The sequence below is a fragment of the Muscardinus avellanarius genome, assembly GCF_963383645.1.
Source record: "Muscardinus avellanarius genome assembly, chromosome: 6".
NCBI lineage: Eukaryota > Metazoa > Chordata > Mammalia > Rodentia > Gliridae > Muscardinus > Muscardinus avellanarius.
Genome location: NC_137791.1, coordinates 5,478,495 through 5,486,913, shown reverse-complemented (window position 1 = coordinate 5,486,913; position 8,419 = coordinate 5,478,495).

Sequence of the window (8,419 nt, the reverse complement as noted above, 5' to 3'; positions counted from 1 at the left end):
AAGCGGGACTCGCTCAGCGCCACCCCTTCCAGGGGAAACAAGCTCTCAAGTCGCTGCGCCCCATTTTCCTTTTTCCCTTTAGACCCAGTGAGAAAAGAATGGCAGATTTAATTACTGGTAATTCACAATAATAGTTAAGGATTACCAATAACTATTATCTATTGCTTCAAAATGTTTTTCTTTTGGCGGAACTGGATGGACCCTAGAGGCATTCTACCTCCGAGCTACACCCCCAACCCTATATTTTATTTTTTATTTTGAAACAGGGTCTCACTAACTTGCAAAGGGCCTTAGTAAGTACTGGCTGAGGCTGGCCGCCAACCATGATCCTCCTGTCTCTGCCTCCCAAATGCTGGGATTACAAGTGCGTGTGTCACCACGCCTGGCTTTGTTTGTTTGTTTATTTATTTTTGCAGGTCTGGGGATGGAACCCAGGGGCATTGGACCTGCAAGCTACAACTTCAGCCTTACTTTTTTTTATTCTTTATTTTGAAACAGGGTCTCACTAAGTTGCAGAGGGCCTCACTAAGTAGCTGAAGCTGGCCGTGAACCATGATCCTCCTGTCTTAGCCTCCCAAATGCTGGGGTTACAAGTGTGCGCCACCATGCCCAGCTATCAAACCTGTGATCCTTCTATCTCAGCCTTCCAAATACTAGGATTGCAGGCGTGTACTGCCAGACCCAGCTTACATTTTTTAAAAAACCCTACTCATGCCAGGCATGGTGGCACATGTTTGTAATCCCCGCGCTTGGGAGGCTAAGACAGAAGGATCGTGCAGATTCCTGGCTTAAGAGACCCTGTTTCCAAGTAAAAAATATAAAATAGGTCTGAGAGTGTAGCCCTGAGGTAGAAGGCCCTTGGGTTCCATCCCCAGTACCACCACCAAAACAAAAAACAAAGCCAAAAAAACCCTACTTGTTTTTCTTTGGATCTATTTCCATGTGTTATCCAATTATTCTTGAAGAAAATTGGGTACTGGCAAGGTGTGGTGTGGCGGTGCATTTCTGTAATCCCAGTACTAGGGAGGCTGAGACAGGAGGATCTCAGATTTAAGGATAGCCTAAGCAATTTAGTGAGACTCCTATTTCAAAATAAAAAATAAGCCGGGCATGGTGCTACACGCTTGTAATCCCAGCATTTGGGAAGCTGAGTTAGGAGGATCACAGTTCATGGATAGCCTCAGCTACTACTTAGTAAGGCCCTCTGCAACTCAGTGAGACCTTGTTTCAAAATAAAGAATAAAAAATAGGGTGTAGCTCGGAAGTAGAAGCCCCTGGCTTCCATCCCCAGTACCTCAAAATAAATAAATAAATAAATAAATAAGTAAATATTAAAATAAAATATAAAATAAAAATAAAATGGGGTTGGAGTATAGCACAGGGGTAGAATACTTCTGAGTTCAATCTTCAATACCATAAACAAACACAAAAATTAGATGTTCACATAAAGTTACAGAAAATATTGTACTTAAAATGCTTTTTATATCATTCATACCTGCTGCTATAGATTTTTAATGATTAGATTCTTATGAATTATCATAATCATACTTGAACCATTCCTGTGTGGCTTAATAAAATTTCACGTTTCTGAACTTTTAAGGAGTATTACATTTTTCATTCAACAAATATGCATTAATATGTATATTTACATGTATATAATATGTATATTTCTATAAATTTACATTAATATGTATATTATATGCCCATCACTATTTTAGGTCCTGTGCTACAAGGACAATCTAGACATATCCCTGCTCTTGTGGGTATTATTATTATTATTATTTTTGTAGTGCTGGAGATTGAATCCAGGGGCATTCATTCTCTCTGTGAGCTAAAACCCCAGTCTTACTTTTATTCTTTACTTTGAAACAGGGTCTCACTAAGTCTCAGAGGCCTCACTAAGTAGTTGAGGCTGGCTGCGAACCTGCGATCCTCCTGTCTCAGCCTCCCAAGTACTGGGATGACAAGCGAGCGCCACCACGCCCGGCTTGGGTCTCCCTCGCTCTCGCTCTCGCTCCTCCCTCGTCCTCGCTCCTCCCTCGTCTTTCTCCTCTGTCTCTTTTCCATCTCTGCCGAGGTGCTCCTCAGCCCCTTGGCATTTCCTGAGTTGGGAGCCGCATGTCAGGCTGGTGAGGTGCTCACAGCGGGCCTTCAGATAGTTTCAGGACTGGGCTGAACTCTGAGGTTGGGCTGGTCTCTAGAAAGTGGAAGTGCATGTCAGAAGGTTAGAACTTTGTACCAGCCTGACATGGAGGGAGCTGACTGCGCTCAGCAGCGTCCAGGACTGGACCAGGCTCACTGTGTAAGGCCGCTGGCCTTCGGTGGGGCCTCCTCCTCTGGCTGTTTCTGAGCTGAAACCTTTACAATGAAGCTATAACCCTCAGTACTGTACGGTGATTTTCTGAGTGCAGTGAGACACTTTGGCAAATTGTTGACCCACAAGAGTCTTAGAAACGTCTAGATTTGTAGCACAGTAGGTCAGCGGGGTGCGGGGCCTGGAGACCCTGGGAGAGCCGTGGAGTGCACCCCTCGCCTGCAGCGCCTGCGCAGCTCTGGGGGACACCACCCCTGAGCTGAAGCAGTCCGGGGTGGACCCAGAACATCAGTTTATTCTTTACCCCAGGAACACAATTCTGGAGACTTTTACATTGCAAGTAAAAGGCCAACTCTCTGGTATCATCGGGGAGGGGAAGGGACGTCATTAGTAAGGAAAGGTAACCCAAAGTGACCAATGACCATTTTATTTATTTTACTCCTTCGGTCTTTATACAACTGCTAAAATATATAGCACAGATATGTTTCTGTGTATCTTTATTAAACTGCAGAAGACCGGCACGGTATAAGGCAGACTTCACTGTCTTCCGCAAGTATGACAGGCCATTTTCTTTCTCTCCCAAGACTGAAATTGATGGGGTCAAGGTTCTCCTTGTAACCTCCGATCCATGGCCTCAGGAGCAAAAAGCAGATCCATGCGAATCAAAAGATAAAATGAGCTCTCACCCTGGAGCTGGCCCTGGAATGTGTATACTCACTTTCCCTTAAACCTCTGCCTCTGTCTCAAAGAAAGAAAGATAAAATTAAAAACCCAACACATATATTCTATAAGGTAGGGAGACAAGTAGCGTACGATTCATTAGATAGTTCATCTCTCTAAACTTTGACAGTGAAAAGGATACTTTATTTTTCCAAGCTTCACCATTCTTTTAGATTGGCAGCAAATAAGATCAAAGTCAGCCAGGCGTGGTGGTGCACACCTGTTAATCCCAGTGCTTGGGAGGCAGAGGCAGGAGGATCGCAGCTTGGCAGCCAAGCTTAGCAACTCAGTGAGACCTTGTTTCATAATATAAAATACAAGAGAGCTGAGAAGGTAGCTCAGAGGTAGAATGCCCCTGGATTCAATTCAGTCCCCGGTAACACACACACACACACACACACACACACACACACACACACACCCAAAACCAGAAATAGCGATGGGAGCAAGAAAGAGCTTTTCAAATATTTTGTAACATACTATATTTATTTATTTATTTTGCGGGTCTGGGGTGGAACCCAGGGGCATTTGGCCTCCGAGCTACACCCCCTGCCCTCTTTTTTTTATTCTTTATTTTGAAACAGGGTCTCACTGAGTTGCGAAGGGCCTCACTAAGTGGCTGAAGTTGGCCATGAACCTGGATCCTCCTGTCCAGCCTCCCGAATGCCGGGCTTACAAGCGTGCGCCACCGCGCCAGGCTCCCGTGTCACTTGGATTCTCTGCCTAACAGGCCAGAGTCAGCACTCCAAATCCGGCCCCGCACATCCCTCGCTATAATTACCTGCTAGTCGACAGCTGACAGCGGCAGAAGCCAAGCAAACGTGCACAGAGCGGCTATAAGCTTGGCTCTTGGATTCCACACAGTACAGATCTGCGTGGATCCCACTTCAGCCCCAAGAAGAGAATAAAACGCCAGGTGCCTTGACCCTCCACACGGGTACATCTTTCTAGGCAGGGCTGGCTGTGTTCAGGGTATCGAGTGTCACCATAAACAGATAATAGCCCAAGCCCATCGTAAAGACAGCTCCAATTTACTGAAAGGAGCCACCATCAGGAGCTGCGCCAGCTGGAGAAAGCCCTTCATCGAGCTGGATGGGCACCAGCGAGCTTCTGCAGAAACACGACTCGCTTTGAAAGTATGGATCAGGCCATACACCCGCCATCTCTGTTTTTAAATAGCCAATGTGAAAGGGAAAAGCAAAGTGAAATAAAAATAGAAGTTCTGCGGCAGTGCCAAGAAGTGAGATGCCTTTCCTAGAAACGAGCTCTCTTGCTAAACTGCCGCTCAAGGCTTATTATGGCGTCTAGTACTTCAGTCGCCCAGCACTAGGGTACCTAGGAATTTAAACAACACGCTCCTAATATTTTCTGGGCTTTTATTCTGACATCATCTGTCTCTCTGTTTCCTTCCCTCCCTCTCCCCTTCTGTGTGTGTGTGTGTGTGTGTGTGTGTGTGTGTGTGTGTGTATGTATATAACATGTTTGTGTATGTGTATTTCAAAGGCATAAATGAAAAAAAAATTTTTTTTTTGGTGGTACTGGGGTTCCTGGAAACCCTTCTACCTCTGGGTTACACTCCCAGGCCTATTTTTATATATTTTTTATTTGGAAACAGGGTCTCTTAAGCCAGATCAGCTGGCTTCAAACCTGAGCAATCCTCCTGTCTCCGCCTCCCAAGCGTGGGGATTACAAGCATGCACCACCATGTCCAGCATAAATAAAAATTTTTAAGATACCACCGCATCTAAGAACTTTAGCCCAAAGAATGATCTTTTATTTTGTAACTTTACTTTTTTAAAAAATTTTTGCAGGTCTGGGGATGGAACCCAGGGGCATTCTACCTCTGAGCTACACCATCAGCCCTATTTTTGATTCTTTACTTTGGAACAGGGTCTCACTGAGTTGCAGAGGGCCTCACTAAGTAGCTGAGGTTGTCCTCGAACCATGATCCTTTGGTCTCTGCCTCCCGAATACTGGGATTACAAGCTTGCGCCATCACACCTGGCATGTAACTTTACTTTTAAATCACTTCTTTTTAATACCAGGTTAAGTAGGTAAGAAATGATGTAGCCCCATCAGATAGCTACTGTTAAACTTGACTACCATGTGCCCAAAGCGTAATTGCTTCTAATCTTACACTGGAGAAAAGTAGGAAATTTGTTTAGGACTGGGGGTGGATTATCTCATATTCTTGTATGAAACATTCGGAAATTTTTCTAATCTCTTTTTAGAAGGCACTTAAAAAATATTGCTTTTGCCGGGCGTGGTGGCGCACGCTTGTAATCCCCGCGCTTGAGAGGCGGAAACAGGAGGATCACGCAAGTTCGAAGCCAGCCTCGCTGGCTTAAGAGACCCTGTTTCCAAATAAAAATATGAAAAATATATTGCTTATACCAAAATGCTTACTAAGCCCGGCACAGTGCCGCAAACCTGTAATCCCAGCACTCAGGAGGCTGACACAGGTGAATCACAGGTAAAGCAGCCTTGGTTAATTTAGCAACTTGTGAGGCTATGTTTCAAAATAAAAAAAAACAAACAAACACAGCATGGTGGCACAGGCCTGTAATCTCAGTACCTGGGAGGCTGAGACAAGAATCGCAGGTTCAAGAAGAGCCCCAGCCACTTAGTGAGGCTCTCAGCCACTTAGTGAGACCTGGTTTCCAAATAAAAAATAAAATAGGGCAGGAGGGGGCGGGATAGCCCAGAGGTAGCAGGTCCCTGGGTTCGATTCCCAGTACTAAAAAAAGATTTGTTTGGACACTGGTGCTTCTGTGGACTGAAGCCATTGCTTGGGTTCAGCAGTGGAAAAGTCAGAATACCCGCGTCAGCCGGTGTGACCTTGAGCGGGCCACCCTAACTTGCAAACGGCAAGCAGTGCTTGGCCTGGTACACCACAGTGAGTCACTGTGTATGGAAGAACTGGGTGGCAGATCTGCCATAGCAAAAGAGGTAGAGGGGAGGATTCTTTTCCCAGGAGCCCTGGGGTGGAGAGTCCACACTTTACATTCAGGACCCTCGATGTTCTCCTTTACACTCTTGCTTGCCAGCTGTAGGATCACAGGCAAGTTGTTCTAATCACCCTGCCTTCAGCGTCTCTGTTCACTGGAGACAGTTCCCACCTCAGAGGGCTGATGAGGAAGGTGGGGAAGAAACGAGGTAATCCAGTACATTTTCACTCAGCTTATATATATACTCAGCAACCTTTCTGATGGTGTGTGCTACTGTTTAAAAAGTTCCTGCCAGGCGTGGTTGTGCACACCTGTAATCCCAGTACTTGGGAGGCTGAGACAGGATTGCAGGTTGGATGCCAGCCTCAGCAATTTAGTGAGACCCTGTTTCAAAATAACAAATAAAAACGGATGCCGGGTGTGGTGGCGCACGCTTGTAATTCCCCACGCTTGGGAGGCACAGGTTCGAAGCCAGCCCCGCTGGCATAAGAGACCCTGTTTCAAAAATATAAAATAGGTCTGGGAGTAGAGCCCTGAGGTAGAAGGGCTTCCAGGAACCCCAGTACCACCAAAAAAACAAAACAACAACAACAACAACAACAAAACGGATTGGGGGTAAAGCTTAGAGGTAGAACATTCCTGGATTCAATCCTCAGTGCTAAAACAAACAAACAAACACACACACAGTTCCTTTGCCCACGATTTAGGTGCCATACTCTATGCTAATCTTCAGGAATTAAGAAAAAATGATAAAACAGTAAAGAAACGTTATGGCTAAAAGATGCTAAATTTTTTACCTGTGTACCTTTTTGAAAGTAATCACTGGAATTTGGCATATTCTTCTTTTTTTTTTTTTTTTTTTTTTTTGCGGGTCTGAGGATGGAAGCTATACCCCCTGCCCTATTTTTTATTTGTCTCAGTCTCCCGAAAGTTGGGATTATAAGCGTGCGCCACCACTCCCGGCTTAACAAAACATATTTCAAGTTTAGTTGTTCACCAGTGGAATGTGCGGGGTTATTTACAGATAAGAAGTTCACGATTAGTGGGGCGTGGTGGCACATGCTTATAATCCCAGTACTTGGGTGGCTGAGATAGGAGGATTGTAGGTTAGAGGACAGCCTCAGCAAATAGCGCCACTCTCATCAACCTAGTGAGACCCTGTTTCAAAATTAAAATAAAAGGGCTGGGGGTGTACCTCGGAGGTGGAATGCCCCTGGGTTCCATCTCTAGTAACAACAACAACAACAACAAAAAGTTCACCAACAAAACAAAAACCAGAGGTGATGGGCACATCATACATAACATGTAACTGGCATAAAACCCAGCATCCGCGGAGCGCTTACAAATATCCCTTGGGAAGGATGAAGTCTGGGTCCCGGCCCGCCTCTTCCAGAGAGTGACTGCGGGCTGAGCTGACCTCTCTGGCCCTTCCTGCTCATTAAAACAGGAACTCGTCTGCTTTACCTGTGTCGGAGTGTTGGCTGTGATCAGATGAACTCACTAGCGCCAACAACACGTTACTTTATGGGCCACCATGGAGGACTGTTGAGGATTGCTGCCACCAATTGGCCCACAAGCTGACTGCGGGGCTGCAGTCAGTCTGTGACCACCTGGGGGCACAGCATCTGATCTCCTGAAAATGCCCTCGCCCCTCGATGCCGTCTCGCGTGGAGGGGCCGGGTGTGAGCAGCGCCGGGCCTCCGGAGCCCGGGCCGGCCCGCGCGGGCGGGTGTCCCACCGAGCCCCGCCGCCCGCCGCCCGCCGCCCGCCGCCCGCACGTCCGCAGCGCAGGCGGGGGACTCACAGGCCTCGCGCCGCCGCCTCGGGGCTCCAGCCTCCGCCGCCCTGATCGCCGATCGCCGCACCGCAGCCTCTCCAGGAACCGCGGGCCGGGCGGCGGCGGGCGAGGCACGCGCGGGCCGGAGGCTGGGGCGCTCTGGGGCGGGCGGGAGGCGGAGGCCCGGACAGGCCCCGCCCACCGGGCCCCGCCCACCGGGCCCCGCCCCCATGTGGCCCCGCCCCCGAGCCCGATGGGTGCGCCGCGTCCGAGCGGGGAGGACGAGAACGGTTGTGAGGCCACGCCCACTCCGGAGGCCCCGCCTTCCCGGGGCTCAGCTCCCAAGCCCATGGGCGGTCCCCAGCGCAGCGGGGAGGGGGAGACCCAGGACACATATAAAGCCCCGCCCACGCCCTCGGCCACGCCCCCATGGGCTCAGCTCCCAAGCCTATTGGCGGTCCCCAGCGCAGCGGGGAGGGGGAGACCCAGGACACATATAAAGCCCCGCCCACGCCCTCGGCCACGCCCCCATGGGCTCAGCTCCCAAGCCCATGGGCGGTCCCCAGCGCAGCGGGATGGGGGAGGCTGAGGATGCAGTTGGCCACGCCCATCAGAGAGGCCCCGCCTCGATGTAGCTCCGCCCCCGAGCCCGATTGGCGC